This window comes from Bos grunniens, chromosome 3 (genome assembly GCF_055505025.1).
Source record: "Bos grunniens cultivar Pamir isolate PY7600 chromosome 3, Bosgru_T2T1.0, whole genome shotgun sequence".
Classification (NCBI taxonomy): Eukaryota; Metazoa; Chordata; class Mammalia; order Artiodactyla; family Bovidae; genus Bos; species Bos grunniens.
This window is the reverse complement of record NC_141167.1, coordinates 64,971,200-64,989,523: the sequence shown is the minus strand read 5'-3', so window position 1 is coordinate 64,989,523 and position 18,324 is coordinate 64,971,200.

Here is an 18,324-nt window from a genome sequence, read left to right as displayed (position 1 = left end):
AGGCTCCAATGCTCCTGTACTTGGCAGCAGATTTCTCCCTCTCTTACACAAAAGATCCAGAATTCAATCTTTAGCTCATCCTCTAAGAATGTGGACTCAAGCTGGGGTGGTGAAGGTTAAGCCAACCATTTTTATTCTTCCAAGCAGATTGTGATAAAGGCAGCTACACTCCTACCCTAGTCCCCCAACCACCCTACATATCAAAAACCAGAAGAGCCCCTGTCTTTCTGCTACTATATAGTAAATGGAAAAGCTATTTATTTGATGACTTGTAAAAAAGTTTCTACAAATGTGAAACATTTGCCATACAGTTTCTAAGAGATCTGCCATCTCTGGGCCATTGAAGTTTCACTTTGAAATCTGTATAGCTCTGGTACACTCTGGCAAATTTTGAAAGAATTAAATAACTTTAGAAGTCTAATTTGTATTGCAATGGATGATGTCGGGGATCGCCCAAATCCATCCTCTGAGACTGAGACAACCATTCCCTCAGCTCTCAGTTGAGTCCTTCTCTAGGATTCGCCCTAGAGACCCACCTCACCCAGGGTCACAGGGCCACCCACATCCCATGACTGGTCACTGCAGGAGTATAAAGGTCCAGTCTTCTACCCCATTTCAGGGCAACTCTGCAAAGCTAGCCCAGTTTCAGAGGTCCCCAAAGGGCCTTTGACAAGGCTAACAGGAACCCGAGGCTTTTGATGGGACTGCATCACATCTTTACTCCTTCCTCCCCGTGATCCTATTCCCTTCCCTTCTGCCAAAGGCAGGGTACTACCCAACACATGCTCCAGAGTCTATTTGCTGATAACATAGATATTTGAAAGATAATGAATTGATCAACTGAAAATCAAATGCATAGCAGTTTGTTAACTTGTTTTTCTCTTCAGTATGACTAATAACTTTGAGCTTTGGGCTAGAGGGAGACTTTATTCTAGAAAAATGATTTTCACAGGGGATAAGGGAATATTGCTGAACCAGGTAAAAAATATACAAATGTTACTCTTCCAAACACAACTAATTTTACGGTGTTAACACTATATCATTCTGAGTCAGCTGCCAATTCTGTATCAGTTGAAATGTAGGTCCCTGTGTGGAAGAGGGTAAAGAGACAGCTCATGTGCTATTCTGTGCTGTCACTTCAGTCGTGTCCAATTCTTTGCTACCCTATGGATTGTAGCCTTCCAGGATCATGGAATTCTCCAGGCAAAAATACTGGAGTTGGTTGCCATGTCCTCCTCCAGGGGATCTTCCCAACCCAGAGACTGAACTCCGTCTCCTGCAGCTCCTGCATTGCAGGCAGATTCTTTACGGCTAAGCCATCAGGGAAGGCCAAAGAGACATCTAATTTGTTGTTGTTCAGTTGCTAAGTCCTGTCTGACTCTTTGCAACCCCATTGACTGCAGCACACCAGGCTTCCCTGTCCTTCACCATCTCCAAGAGTTTTCTCAAACTCATGTCCATTAAGTCAGTGATGCTATCCAACGATCTCATCTTCTATCACCCCCTTCTCCTCCAGCCTTCAATCTTTCCCAGCATCAGACTCTTATTGCAGGCAGATTCTGTACTGCTGAGCCACCAGGGAAGCCCAGAGAAACAGCTAATACTACCCAGCTATTCATACTCACCCTTTATCTGAACTATCTGTCTCCTCTGAAGGTCAAACACTGGGGGGAGTCTTGCTCCTACCTTTCTCTTCATATCTTTGGGGACCAAATCCTAACTTGTCATTGTTTTGGTAGTAATAGAACCAGAAGGAAGAGTAAGCGTATCATGTTTGAAAAGCTCTAGAAGTAGCTCCTTGCTCCCTAGTCCAATGGCTGATAGTATGTCTTGTCTTCCTTCCCTATGTTCCTTTATCCTATACAGCTCCTCGTGCCTCTAGACCTGTGTTTCTTAACTCTTATAGCTGTCTTCTTTATCTCCAGGGATGTTATGAAAACCAAAAATTATTGAAATAGGGAAGGTTTGAATTTATTAACTGGAAAGTGTATATTTCCTATATTACGATTAAAGACAGTGAAAGTGATATGAAATCAGGACAACATCCCTAAATTTCACAACTCTCAAGCTATTGTGCATCATTTTATCACTCTGACCCACAATGACTGCCTGTATCTATCTGGTTCCATTGAAGAGCCCAGTGAGAAGATGAGAATAAAGGCTAATTCCAAATTGTATCCTTTTGAAATCATTAACTCTATCAGTTCCTTTTCCTAAAGTGCTGTGCTGTGCTGTGCTTAGTCACTCAGTTATGTCCAACTCTTTGCAACCCCATGAACTGCAGCCCCCAGGCTACTCTGTCCATGGGGATTTTCTGGGTAAGACTACTAATGGTGGATTGCCATGCCCTCCTCCAGGGGATCTTCCCAATCCAGGGATCAAACCCAGGTTTCCCACATTGCAGGCAGATTCTTTATAGTCTGAGCTATCAGGGAAGGCCTAGCTAGATAAAGTGGGAAATACTCAAATAAAATTGTCACCATTCAGCCAAAGTAACTTACATCTCTTTGTTGACCGTGGTATGGGGCAGAAGGAAACTGTTATTTCAGTTTTTGAAAAGAGCTGCTTAATTATAAGCCTTTAAATTTAATGTCTAACTATAAAAACAAGGTAAACCAATATTCTGACATAAATGTTGACCAAAAAGGGAAGAGTATGATTATACAAGAAAAGAAACTTACATTACTCATCTATGTAACAATGTTATTTTTATTAAAATCCCAATGGTATTTTTCACAGCGATAGAACAAATGATTCTAAAATTTGTATGGAACCACAAAAGACTCCCAAACAGATAAAGCAATCTTGAGAAAGAAGAACAATCTGGAGGCATCACATTCCCTGATTGCATACTGTATTATAAAGTTGTAGTAATCAAAAAAGTATGTTTCTGGCATAAAAACAGACACATAGATCAATGGGACAGAATCAAGAGTCCAGAATAAACCCACACATATATGGTCAACTAATATTTGGCAAGGGAACCAAGAATATTAAATAAGGAAAAGAAAATCTCTTCAATAAATGGTGCTGGGAAGACTGATTATTCACATGTAGAAGAATGTAATTGGACCCTGTCTTAAAACCACTCAAAAATTAACTTGAAATAGATTAACGATTTCGATGTAAGAACAGAAATCATCTAGATGTAAGAACAGAAATCATTAGATGTAAGAACTGAAGGAAAACTTGGGAAGAGTCTTCTTGACAGTGGTCTTGGGAATGATTTCTCGGATATTATACCAAAAACACACACAAAAAAGAAAAAATAAATAAGTGGGACTACATCAAATGAAAAAGTTTCTACACAGTAAAAGAAACATCAACAAAATGAAAAGGCAACATATAGAATAAAAGAAAATATTTTCAAACCATATATCTGATAAGGGGTTAATATCCAAAATATATAATGAACTCATATGACTCAATAGCAAAACAAGACAAAGTTTTAAAAACCCAGGTAATCTAATTTAAAAATGGGTGGAAGACTTGACATTTTTCCAAAATAGACATACAAATGGCCAACAGGTACCTGAAAAGATGTAGAACATCACTTATAATCAGGGAAATGCAAATCAAAATCACAAGGAGATATAACTCAAATGGTTAGAATCACTATTATCAAAAAGACAAAAGACAACAGGTTTTGGCAAGGATGTGGCAAAAAGGGATCCCTTATACACTGTTGGTGAGAGTGTAAGTTGATATAGCCACTGTGAAAAACAGTATGAAGGTATTCCTCAAAAGATTAAAAATAAAGCTACCATATGACCCAGCAATCTTATTTCTGGGTATATATCTGAAAGAAATGAAATTGTCATCTTGAAGAGATGTCTGTGCTATCGTGTGCATTGCAGCATTATTCACGATAGCCAGGGTATAGCAACAACCTGTCTGTTAAAGGAGGAATAGGTAAAGAAAATGTAGTATTTGCACACAAGGGAATATTATTCAACTATGAAAAGGAAGGCAATCCTGCCATTTGCAACAACACAGATGAACCTTGAGGGTATTATGCTAAACAAAATAAGTTGGGCAGAGAAAGATAAAAAACGTATGATCTCACATTTGTGGAAGCTAAAAAAGGCAAACTCATAGATAGAGTAGAAAAATTGTGGTTGTCTGGTGCTGTGGGGAGAGGAAACGAGACTCTGGTCAAAGAGTACAAACTTCTAATGTTTGGAATCTAATGTGCAGCATGGCGACTATAGTTAACAATACTATATTGTACACTTGAAAGTCGCTGAGAGAATAGATCTTAAATGTTCTTACCATACACACACACACACACACGTAACTATGTGAGGAGGTGGATGTGCTAAATAACTATATAGTTGTAATCATTTTGCAGTATATATTTGTATCAAATCTTCATGTTGGACACCTTAAACATACACAATATGTTATATGTCAATTATATTTCAGTAAAATTAGGATAAAAAATAAGAGAAAGGAGACTGAGATGGAAAAAGTAATCATACAATGACTCGTTCTCTAGCTTTCAAAGGCTTTAACTGAAGCATTTCTGTCAGTAATGCTGCTTTCACTACTGCATAGCAGTAAAGCATTTGAAGTAACTTTTGACACTCTCAGCATAAAAACTTACACTGAGGTGAGGAGTTTATAGAAAGCAACTCCTTCACTTGCTCTCTGCTCCAATGCTAACTGCTGTTGGAAACAACATAAAAAATGTATTCCTAAAGTTAAGTGGGCAAAGTCTCAGCTGAGAAAGGGTTAAATAAAGAGAAGCAGATTCCAGCCAGTCAGAGTCTGAACACCAATAAGCATTTCTTTAAATGATGTCATGCTTGAATCCTGATATCCTTTTGAAAAGAGCTTGTGGTTGAAGTTTCTATAAACCAGACTGAACTGGAATTTCCTCCCATTCCTCTCTCCCTCCCACACACTTTTCTTAGGTAAGCTTGTTCAAATGTAGTCATGTCCCTTCCTAATGTTTGACAAAAAGCACTTTTTGTCGTTGTGGTTTGCATTTGGAGGTTTTCAGTGATCCTAGTCCAGTGATGTCCACGGGCCCCTTTCATCCTTACTTGGCAATGACACAGGAATAAGTGCTTCATACAAAATTCAGAAAGACACCAGCTCCTCTCGTTCATCCTAAATCTTGACTCTTTCCGTTTAGGTTCTTCACACAGATCTTGGGGTGGGGAGGCCTGTGACAAATGAAAACAGAGACCACCACTTTCAGCTACATAGCAAGACAGAAAGTTGTTGTGGTCTGCGTGGCATTATCCTCTTTTCCAGTAGCCTCTTGTTGACAACCCAATAAGCGGGACATTTCCAGGTGACAGCAGGTCTGGTGAACTCAGGAAACCCGCCCAAAGAAACAGTGAAACTGTTGACTCTCTGAAAGCCTTCACAACTGATCTAGAGACAAACAGCACACGTGAAGAGACAAGGGTCATGTGCTCTGAATTTTGTTTTAGGCATTCCTCTAACTTAAACTGTAGAGCTATCAGGAGAGTTACGTTTATAAAATGACTAGAAGATTGGTAAGGATTCTTAGGGCTGGGCAAAAATTGGCATGGTTGGCTGAGAAACAATGTCCTTTATACAAACCATTTTTTAGATTCAAAGAAACCTTTTTCTGAAAGAATTAATTCATCTTTTTTTTGCTGTTTAGTTGCTAAGTTATGTCAGATTCTTTTGAGACCCCATGGACCGTAGCCCATCAGGCTCCTCTGTCCATGATATTTCTTTCCCAGGCAAGAATACTGCAGTGGGTTGCCATTTCCTTCTCCAGAGTATCTTTCCAACCCAGGGATCAAACCTATGTCTCCTGCATTGGAAGGCAGATTTTTTACCACTGAGCCACCAGGGAAATCCAATTCATCATTTATCACCCCATTAAATCAAACCTTAAAATCATGGTTAACCAATACTGTAACTTATTACATCTGGAATATACTAAAAAATAGCCATTAGAAGGAAACACATGTCAAATGTCATGCATTAAATGAGCTAATATATACATGAGATGAAGAGTCTTTGGAAACAAAAAACTATAAAAATAGAAGGCACTTTTATTTTTAAGATTATTGGCTCTTATCATCATTATTGTCTACCTGTAGTGTGGTCTCCAAGGGAATAGGAACCACATTTCTTTTCATCTTCATTGTATCCCTGTTGCTTAATACAGTGCCTGCAACATCATAAATATTTCCTACACTGAATTTAAGTTTGAATCCACAAATATTTATTAAGTACCAGGTATATAAGGTGCTGTGCAGATAGGTAATTGCAAAATTGAGTACAGAAAGAAGTTTCTAGCTTTTTCAGGAGAGGACTCAGTTTAATCCATCTCCAAGAGCTCTATCACCCCATATTGCAAGGCGATGACTGCAAACACAAATGCCTTCAGAACCAAACAGAAAACACTGCGTGGAAGCAGGCTGCTGATTTTAAGACAATAGAATATTATGAGAGTAGTGAATACTGGAGAGTACAATGCTTGCTTAAAATTATAGTTATTCGACCTCAAATATTTTGTAATCACTCTACTAACAAAAATATCAATAATTTTGTCAACTTTCTGTCAGATTATTCATCCATGGAAAGAAATTAATTTCTGAAATACATTAGAATACAGATGAAACGTGAAAATATGATGCTAAGTGAAATAAGCACAAAATAAGAACAAAAGATAGATATTGTATGATTTCACCTACATAAAATACCAGGAATAAAAGAATTCATAGACACAGGAAGCAGGATATGGAAAGTTTTTGCTTAATGGTTACACTTTCCGTTTGTGATGATGTAAAACTCTTGGAAATCAATGGTGATAGTTTTGCGCAACATTGTGAATGGAATTAATGTCACTGAATTATACATTTAAAAATAGTTAAAATGGCAAATTTTGCATTATTTATATTTTACCACAATAATTTTTGATTATGCATTTATTTATTTTTTATTGTAGTTTAATAGCTTTACAATGTTGTATTAGCTTCTGCTAAACAATAAAGTGATTCTGCTATATGTATACATATATCCCCTCCCTCTTGAGCCTCCCTCCTACCCCAACTCCCATCCCTCCCCTCTAGCTCATCATAGAGCCCTGACATGAGCTTCCTATGCTATACAGCAGCTTCTCACTAGCCATCTCTTTTATACACAATAGTGTGTGTGTATATATGTAGCTGATGGAGAAGGCAATGGCACCCCACTCCAGTACTCTTGCCTGGAAAATCCCATGGACGGAGGAGCCTGGTGGGCTGCAGTTCATCGGGTCTTTAGGAGTCGGACACGACTGAGCGACTTCACTTTCACTTTTCACTTTCATGCATTGGAGAAGGAAATGGCAAGCCACTCCAGTGTTCTTGCCTGGAGAATCCCAGGGACGGCGGAGCCTGGTGGGCTGCTGTCTCTGGGGTCGCACAGAGTCGGACACGACTGAAGCGACTTAGCAGCATGTAGCTGAAAGTGATGGTCTCTGATTTCATTTGTAACAGGCCTCCCCATCTCAAGATCTATGTGAAGAACATAAATGGAAAGAGTCAAGACTTAGAATGAACAAGAGGAGATGGTGTCCAGATGTCCATTCTCTATCTGTGTCTCTACAGTTTTTTTTTTTTAAATTCAGGCACAATCTACTCAATCTGGCTAGCCAGTTGAGACTCTTGAATCCTGGCACAAGGCTTTGCTCAATATTTATTTGCCAAATAAAGACATAATTTCCCCATGATATTCCAGACTATGGTGGAAAGAACAGAGTATTTCAGTACAAGTGGTTATTGATCTTGCTATTTCCTAGCAGGTAAATTAATCTCCCCATACCCCAGCTTCCCTTTCCCACTAATAATTCAGAGATAATCATGGAACCCACCTCCTAGGATTTTAGTGAAGATTGTCTGGGATAATTTTTGTAAAGCTCTTCTCAAAATGTCTGACTCATTATCATTATTAGCTATTATTAACATTAGATAAACTAATAAGAATTAACCATTATAATTATTAGAAAGACTAGAGAAATAATGACTTGCATTTTTGTTCCTAATCTAATGATTTATTTATTTACCTGACTTTGATTTTCCTCTTAGGAATTACATATACATCAATATAGAGTTCATAATCTGTGTTTAAACATCTCAGTTTTATCTAATGTTACTGACTGGCTGAAAATCATTTAATGATGCCTGTGGTTTTAAGAATCCCCAAATCCTTTAGCACAGGCCTGTCTTCACCTCTTCAGCCTTGTAGTGGACTCTTCATCACCATTTGATGCTTCCCAGCAGTCCCACTTTCTGTCTTAATAATCTCTGTGCTTCCAGAGAAGCTGACTCTTAACACTGGCTCCAGAAAACAAACACCTGACCCAGGCCAAGCTAAGCAGGATTTTCCTGTCTCCTCAACCCTGTGCATGGTCCATGGCTTCCACTGCTCCAATTGGAGGGCATCTAGGCATCTTACTAGGACTTCTGTAACAACTTTTTCTCTCTTCTGGGTGGTATAGAAGGCAGATGTGAGGGCTGGAGCTGCTGCAGTCACTTCACTACCTTAGGATACTCAAGTCAACACACAGGGGAGATTAGAGCCAAGGAAACCCAAGAGGAATAAAGAACTTCAATAATGTTTTGACTGGAGTCATCTATCTCTGAATTTTTCTGTTTACTGAACCAATAAATTTCCTTTATTATTACAACCAAAATGTCTTATCTGATTAAAAAAAAAAGAGTCTCATGTTGCTCCACAGCTCCCCACCTCTTTCCAGTCAACCAGATCTGGTTTTTGTTTCAGAACATATATGAGCTTTTTTATATCAAACTGTTCTCAGCAATACAGTCTCTCCCTTGATTGTTTATTCATCATTCTCCTTCCTATCATTTCCCTACTCTGCTTGCTCTGGTTAATTCTCAGTCACCCTGAATAGTTCAGCTCAAATATTATTTCTCCAAGAAAGCCTTCACAGATCCTTCAGGTTAGATATAGTTCTCCTATCGTGGGTCACCCATAGCATTTTATACTTTTCCTTTGTAAGTCTTGCCACCATGATAATGAAATAATTGTCTAATTCATTGATTGATGCCTATCTCCAACATTTTACTATTTTGTTCACTGCTGCTATATCTCTAGTGCTTAACATAAAGCCTTGTCCATAAAAAAAAAAAAAAAAACAGTAAATAAATATTAGCTGGACAAATGACTAGCTTTTAGTTGTCAAGGCTAATTGTTAAGGCATTGATGTAGACTGCTTGATTTTAAAAAAATAATAGTTGAGAAAAGAAGGGTTAAAATATGAACAAAATTCTCATTTCTGGCTATGGATGAACAACCATATTCAACAAATATTAGTTGGGCATAAAACAGGGACTGAGGTACAGAAGACATTAGCCCTCCCTGTCACAAGCTCTTTGCTGGGTATCAATTAGCTGGACATACAGAACACTGCTGCCATGAAGGATTCCAAGTCACATCTATTACTCATTGCTTTGGTGCTTAGTTCAAACAGGGTCAAGCCTACATTTAGCCTTTTAAAAACTCTGGCTTTGCTAGTGTCCTAAATAGCAGAAAAAGCATAGCTCTTAAGCTCTCTTTTCTTACAGTTTCCTTTGACTTTACCTTTATTCTCTAAGGCTTGGTGACAAAGAGAAGCATGTTGGTTGCCTCCAAGTCTATCCTCCCCAGATATATGAAAACATTTTGGAAATCACAACCCACTGTCCACATTTAAGTTCTACTCTATCATCATCCAGCAGTCAGAGATAGCAAGAGCCTCAGAATGAGATTGGATTCTAGTGGAAAGTTGAGACAAGCCAGAAGCCAGGATCAACTTTAGTTCCAAACATTCAGGACAGTGATGGCTCTGGTGTCTAAGTAAAGCCAGGCATTGATCCTTCCAAACTCGAGTTTTGTCCCTTAACTAACTTTGTGATCTTGTGAATGTGGCTTATGATTTTCGAGCCTCAGTTTTCTCATCTATAAATCAGGGATAAAAATACCTAGCTTCATAGGATGGAATGAGACAAGAGGCATGAAATACTTTGCACAAGGCCTGGCACATAGAAAACCTCCTTTTTACCTCTCTCTCTCTCTTTTTCTTTTTTATTCCACCAGGAGAAAGGTAACAGATCAGAGTGTAAACTTTCCCCAGGCTTTTGTTTTGAGCTCAGGTTGCTTTATTCAGTGATGACCTGTATTGATTCCATAAGCAGATACTTCCTTGGAGATTTTAACTATATTTTTCCCCTGGGCCCACTTTACCCTGAAACAGCAACACGAAAGGTGAGACAGTTCAATGCCATTGCTTTACATCATGATAACAGCGTTGTTGACATGTCAGCCCCCTGTGTCAAAATATTATGACAACCGTAATAAGTAAAATAAATTTAAAACATTTATTGGTTTTAAGTGTTATCATTTCCCTCTACTATCAGTGACATATGATGTCAAATGTGATCTATTTGAAGTATATTTTAAGCAAGATAATTAATGAATTGAATTTAGGAGCTGAATATTTAACATATTTTTATGATGCAGTTTGATGAAAAAACCCCATATGTAGAGACAGTTCAATAAAAACTCCTGGCCATAAGTCTAGATTACAGTCCAAAGACATCCTTCCTACTCAGGCCCCACGCCCACACACACAAGGGGAAGGAGACTATCAAAGTATGCTATGTAAATGGCTCACACCATCCTGGTAGACGTGTGTGCATGCATGCTAAGTTGCTTCAGTTGTGTCCAACTCTTTGTGACCCTATGAACTGTGGCCCATCAGGTTCCTCTGTCCAAGGGATTCTCCAGGCAGGAATACTGGAGCGGGTTCCCATGCCCTCCTCCAGGGGATCTTCCCTCCCCAGGTATCGGACCTGGGTTTCATATTTCCTGCATTGGCAGGCAGATTCTTTACCACTAGAGTCACCTGGGAAGCCCCAACCTGGTAGACATCAATAACCAATTCGGACTTGGTTAAAAAAAGAAAAACCTTAGGAGAATTGGGTTAGTGGTCTTTTACTCTTCATTTGACCCCAAGCCCATCATCATGACTTATTTTCTCTCAGCTGATGGTTTTTTGGGCAAGGATAGGGCTAAGCTGGGCCTCATCAGGGGGACATCACAATGTCAGGAGCCAAGGCTCTAACAGTGACAAAACCCAGGTGCTCCGGAGGATGAAAGGCCCAAGCCATTCAGCACCAAAGAGTGGCCTTCGGTTCAACAGTGGAGAAAAGAAGCAGGCAGGAAAAGGGGAACCAAAGTGTCAATGACAATTAGAGATTTCCCGACAGGGCCTGTACTCAACGAGTTATAGAGGCAATTATCCTAAAAATTGTGAAGCGGCCATTTCCTCAGTAACCTAGCCCGACCTGACACCCCAGCAGAGATTGCCATAAGCAGGGAATTTATGTTATTGGAATGCCAGTTTAGCATAAATTACCTCTGGGAACAGATTTAAACCACTTGTGTTTTTAAAAAGTATGCAGCAAAAAAAAAAACAAAATAACAACAACAAAATGAGTTTATGCAAACTCAGTACCATTTGCAGGATGGAGCCCTCTAAGTCTTTATCTCCAAAGACGAGGCCCTCCTCCTCGCCTGTTTGTTTTCCCTCGTTGGATGAAGATTCACAGCATTACTCCATAATAACTGTATCTCACTCCATTACAGGTAGTTCAAGGCCGCTCCACGTAAACGATATGCATGGCTTTGTGTCTTCATCTTTAAAACCACCAGATATCTTAGTTGCAGACATATGTTTGGTTTAATACATCCCCTGCCATAAAAGTGTTGCTTAAGACTAATGAACAAACGAATGTTTGTTTAAACCTCTTTGTGAAAATCAAACAAGCTTTCAACAGCTATTCACATATTTATTGTCAGATGTGAATCATCACTTAGGTGCTTTGCCCTGAACTATTACCAGCTAATGCTTGTAGTTTCATGGCATTAATTCACTTGCTGTGGTGTGTGTGTGTGTGTGTGTGTGTGTGTGTTTCCTCTTTCTTCTCCCTTTCTGTCAATGCCATCTCCAGAAAGGCTGTGGATGAGGAGTCCCATAAGGTCACTGACAGAAATAACACTTGTGCTTCGCATAACCATGGTGTTCCCTTCTCAAGGGCCACAGCCTCCAGGGACAGCCAGCCGGCACTATGCTTCGCCCAGCACCTGCCTGCCTTGGAAGGTGCCCTGAGACACCCCACCCCAAGCACATGAACACAAGCAGGGCCTGTGTCCTGCCTCTGCCCCCGCCCCTCCTGCCAAAGTAGCTGTTTTTTTCAGACTCAGCAGCACCTGAAAAGCTCCCACAAGATTTCCCCATTATATTAAATAACAGGTTTTAGAAGCTGGGAACTGTTATTCTAGTGTGGCTGGGTGTCATTAAGGTTGCACGTCTATGCTTGTTTAATTTTTCTTCTGCCATTAAGCAAACTAAATGCTAGGAGATTTTTTTTCTGTCTCAGTGGGGTCCACCCAGAATAGAAAAGAGAATAAGTGTTCCAGGGTTGTGTAACTGGGTTTTTTTGTTGCTTTCATTATGAGGAAGGAATTAAAAATCCCTCCTAGTCAGTACTTAAAATATCAAAGTCATTGTTTAATGCCTTTGAGTCACTGTACAACTAATTCAATTGCACAGTGCAGTGCCGTTTCACGGTGTGTGAAACACAGATAGTACATAGAAGTGATTGCAAAGTTGAATAAACACCAGATTAGTTTTAAAAAGTCTGCAACTTCCCGGTGGAGCCTTTCAAACTGAACTGCGCTATTGTCTGACAAAGTCGATGGTGGCCAAAATGCTGCATTACCTTCCACTAGTGTTCACGTGAGAGGGTATCTGACACTGGCTTGAAGAAGAGGTAGTGGTCCTCCGAGGGATGTGTGCTGACAACTCAATATCACCTGCCCACCTGTCACTTGCGGAGACATCCCAACACAGCCCTGTGTGGGAAAGTAAGGGACAAGAAGGACAGTGACAGAAAGACCATGGCCAAAGGAGAGACCTCAAGATAATTTTTAATGCAACGTGATGTCAATGCATATTATGACTTGAGAGTTAAAAAACTAGAGAGAAGGCCCCACTCTGCCGCTTCCTGGCCACGAGACCATGGTCAAGCCACCTCACATTTCCCAGCCTCAGTCTCCTTACCTGAGCCCACAGTCAATAATAGCAATTATTGACTAACTCCTGTGTGTGTTCTAATATCAAATAAAACAAGCAAGCCCACATCCTCAGTGATGCTTATTAGCTGTTATAAACAATTATAGAAATCAAAGAAAACCCAATGCTTATTGATAGGGCTGTGACAAACACTGAGCTGAGGACCAGAGATGCAACTGCACACAAACCACAGCTCTCATTTGCAATCATTCATTCATTCACCCCACAAAGATTTTTGAGGACCTAATAAGCACCAGGCACAGGGATTATAACTGATAAAAAATGAAATTTCTTGCTTTATAAAGCTTTTATTCTGATTGGAGAAGATGAGCAAAAAGCCAATAATTAGCTCACCTCTTTCAAGTCTTTGCTCATATATTCCTTTCTCAACAAAGCCTTTTTAAAATTTCAACCACCATCCAGTATCCCTTCTCTTTTCCCTGCTGTGATGGTTCATTTTATGTGCCATCTTGACTGGGCCTGAGGTGGCCAGATATTTGTTCAAACATTATTCTGGGTGTGATGGTGTTTGGGATGAGATTAACATTGAGTCAGTTGGTGAGTAAAGTAGTAATGTGGGTGGGCCTCATCCAATCAGTTGAAGGCCTGAATGGGGCTAAAAGGTTGACCTTTCCTAGAATAGAAGGGACCTCTTCTGCCTGACCACCTTCAAACTGGGATGTGAACTTTTGCCAGTCTTCAGACTTGAATGGAAACATTGGTTCTTCATGGCTCTTGAGCCTATCAGCTTTCAGAGTGGAACTTATGCCATCAGCTGTTCTGGTTCTCAGACTTCAGACTTGAACTGGAACAACACCATTCTGGGTGTCCCTGTTGCCAACTGCAGATTTCCATAATCACATGAGCCAATTTCTTACAACAAGTATTTATATATCTATTCTATTGGTTCTGTTTCTCTGAAGAAATCTGACTATTATGTCTATTCTTTGTCTTTTCTCCATTACACATCACTTTCCAACACACTTAATAATTCATCTAATATGTTTTTTAGTTTATTATTTATTTTCACCTGTAGAATGAAAATTTCACAAAGAGCTTATTCACTGATACAAGGCTGGCACCAAGTAGGCACTCAATAAATAGTTGTATAAAGATAAAATAAATAAATATATGTCAAAGGGAGATAAGTACTATGAAGAAAAATTAAACCAGGTAAAGAAAATAGAGGGAACCAATGGAAGTTCTTTTTAGAGACAGTGGTCATGTCCTGCTAGGATCATGGATCCTGTTTCTTGGATGATCATACTATTACTTATCTTTCAAGCTCACTTGTTTTCTTCTTCTTCTTTTAGTATAACTTTGTATCTTAAAATCATTGTAAATTCACATGGAGTTGTAAGTAATATGCAGAAAGATCCTGTGTACCCACTATCAAATTTTTCTCAGTCTTGGAAAAATATAGTACAATATCACAAATAAGTTATAGACATTGATGCCATCCACTAATCTTATTCAAACTTACCCAGTTTTACTTCCCTCTCTCAGGCTACAAGTGATCAGTCCTCTATTCCTATGGCTTTTCCCAGCTGGACATTTTTGAAAGCAAATGAGGACTGTTCCTTGCAAAACCTGACAGATGGCCACCTATTTATTTTATTAGTAATATATAGTAATGGGTCTTCTCAGGTGGCACTAGAGATAAAGAACCCACATGCCAATGAAGGAGATGTAAAAGACATAGGTTCAGTCCCTAGGTTGGGAAAATGCTTTGGAGGAGGGCATGGCAACACACTCCCATATTCTTATCTGGAGATTCCCATGGACAGAGGAGCCTGGCGAGCTACAGCCCAAGGGTTGCAATGAGTTGGACATGACTGAAGTGACTTAGCATGTAGCATATAGTAACAACAATAGTAATAACAACTGCTAACAGTCATGGAATGCTTACAGCATGCCAGGCACTGTAGTAAGCCCTGTTCATATTATTACTTTTAAAACTCAGAACAGCTGTATAAGGCCAATACCTTCATTTTACAGATGGGGAAACCGAGGCAGGGAAGCATTAAGACATTTTCCCAGGGTCCCAGGGCATACCACTTTCAGAACCAGAAATCATAACAAGGTCTCTCTGGTTCCAGAATGTGCATTTGAAACTCCCACACATTAAACAAATAATTACAATAACTAAGCTGTTAAATAATGACAAGTGAGCAAAATGTTTTGAAGGTGAAGTCGAAAGTGCTACTATTTATAAAATGGGAATTGGAGAAATACTTACCTCACACAGAATTATCTTAAGTATTAAAAAATACTAGTTGAAATGTTTGTATACAAAATAGAAACTTTAAAAAATGTTCAGCATTGTCAACCTGTATGCCAGAAGAAATGGTCTTAAGTAGTCATTCGTCATCTTGAATTTCCAACATTTTAAGAGCAATCTCCTTAAAAGCACAGTAGCTTCCCATATATTCTCTGAGATGCTGACATCAACACTGGGTTTTAAACTTTAAAAGATCTACAGTTTCCAACAGCAGCTTAAAGAAAGTTCCACTCAGCCTGACACCTTAACTGTGCAGCAGAGTTTACCCCCCAAAGGAATCATCTCTGAGTTTCCTCAACTCACAGGGAGAGGATCCATCACTGAGGGACTGAATCTCTGATTCAGAATCAAGTGGGATGTCCTGGAAGGAAAAAAGTAAATGATGTTCCCCGGTCACAGAGAAATGGATCCAGGAGCAATTCTGTCAAATTTTATCACGTGTTTTTCTCAAAAAGTGGAGCATTGAGGATCAGCTATCTGAGAACACACTTAAAAATACTTACTTGTAAATAAAAATCCTCGATGTCTTAACATAGCAGTGGGAAAGCACAATCAAGAGTACAGCACTAGAATGAAATAATGCCATTTGCAGCAACAGGGATGTACCTAGAGATGATCATACTAATCACAATAAGTCAGGCAAATGCCATATGATACCACTGATATGTGGAATCTAAAAATGATACAAACAAACTTATTTACAAAGCAGAAATAGATTCACAGACATAGAAAATAAACATGATTGCCAAAGAGGATGGAGGGGAGATGAATTAGGAGTTTAGGATTAACATAGACAACACTGTACATACAATAGGTAAACAGCAAGGTTGCTGTTTATACCTGCTGTAAATACATACTTTTTCAGATTCTTTCCCATTGTAGGTTTTTACAAGATATTGCACATAGATCTCTGTGTTGTATAGTAGGTCCTTGCTGTTCACCTATTTTATGTACAGTGGAAACATGAGTTCAATCCTTGGCTTGGGAAGATCACCTGCAGAAAGGTGTGGCAACCCACTTCAGTATTCTTGTCTGGGAAATTCTAGACTCTGGGGTCACAAAGAGTCAGACACGGCTGAGCAACTAACACTTTCACTTTTCATATATATGTGTGTGTATATATATATATATATATATATATATATATATATATTCCTGAAAGTAACACAATGTTGTGAATTAACTACACCTCAATTTTAAAAAGAAAAAGAGTACAGCATTGGGTTAAGTTAGAATACTGAAGACAGAATCTCCTTATAGAGTTGTCTCAGATGTTCCTGTTCTAAACTTCTGGATTTGCTGAGGTCTGATTATTGCAGCCATGAAATTAAAAGACACTTACTCCTTGGAAGGAAAGTTATGACCAACCTAGATAGCACATTCAAAAGCAGAGACATTACTTTGTCAACAAAGGTCCGTCTAGTCAAGGCTATGGTTTTCCCAGTGGTCATGTATGGATGTGAGAGTCGGACTGTGAAGAAGGCTGAGCGCTGAAGAATTGATGCTTTTGAACTGTGGTGTTGGAGAAGACTCTTGAGAGTCCCTTGGGCTGTAAGGAGATCCAACCAGTCCATTCTGAAGGAGATCAGCCCTGGGATTTCTTTGGAAGGAATGATGCTAAAGCTGAAACTCCAGTACTTTGCCACCTCTTGCGAAGAGTTGACTCATTGGAAAAGGCTCTGATGCTGGGAGGGATTGGGGGCAGGAGGAGAAGGGGACGACAGAGGATGAGATGGCTGGATGGCATCACCGACTCGATAGATGTGAGTCGGAGTGAACTCCAGGAGTTGGTGATGGACAGGGAGGCCTGGCGTGCTGCGATTCATGGGGTCGCAAAGAGTCGGACACGACTGAGCGACTGAACTGAACTGAACTGAACTGTTCCTGCAACCACTGATGGAAAATCAGAATGATTGAATCCTCCAGAAAGAAAGAGCATGAGCCCATACAAGTCAGCTGCTATGTGTAGGGATCAGCATGGGGTGAGGGATAGGGGTGAAAATTGGTTAAGAGGGCCATTTCAGCACTGAAACAAATATTGGCTTGGAGCCAAAAGACTGAGTTTGAGTTCCAAGCTCTAATACAACTGGGTGGTCCCAAGCAAGATCCCCAAGTCCCAGTTTCCTCATCTATAAAATAATGATGAAAGTATTTAATGGACAAAGTTGTATGGGAATTAAATGAGAAAAGTATGCTCTGTATACACTCTAAATTTTTATATAAATAAAAGCATTCTTTCTGTTGATATTTGAGAAATTGAAGTGAAGGACACACTGAATAGGAGAAATAGGAGGGAAGATAAAAGCGTGAAGGAGCCCCACAGAAATTCTTAAAGGAGGGGTTTACACAGGAGCTGAGGCCCTTTCAAGCACTCTGCTTGGAAAATTGCACCCTGACAAATCTCTGCACCCCGTTTTTTTTCCTTACCAGCAGGATTTTGATCACTTCCCAGGCTAGAAAGCTTTTTGTTATCTTTTTCTGCTTCTACTCCTGAAGACTATAGGCCGTAGACAAAAGGTGGGTCATTTTCCCTTTAGCAAGGTCTCTGTTCAAATATTACCTTACCAGATGGGCCTTGGTTCATTTTAAATGGATCACACTCTAATATAGCAGCCTCTCTGGCACACAGTTGAACTCTTACCCTGCCTTTTTTGTCTCCAAAGCTCAATCACTCCGTGACATGATTTTGCATGTTGATTTGTTGTTTATTGCATGTTCCATCACTGGAGTGTAAGGGCCATGGGAGCAGAAAGACCTTGTCTGTTTTGGTTACTAATGCCTAAAGAGTATGTGGGACACACTAGATGTTCCGTGGATATGTTTTGAGTAAAAGAAGGAATGAATTCCATTTTTGGCTTTTTTCTATTGACATTGTCAGCTACCTTGGGCAAATCTGAAGGCTCTTTTGCTACTTTGCACAGTGTTTAAT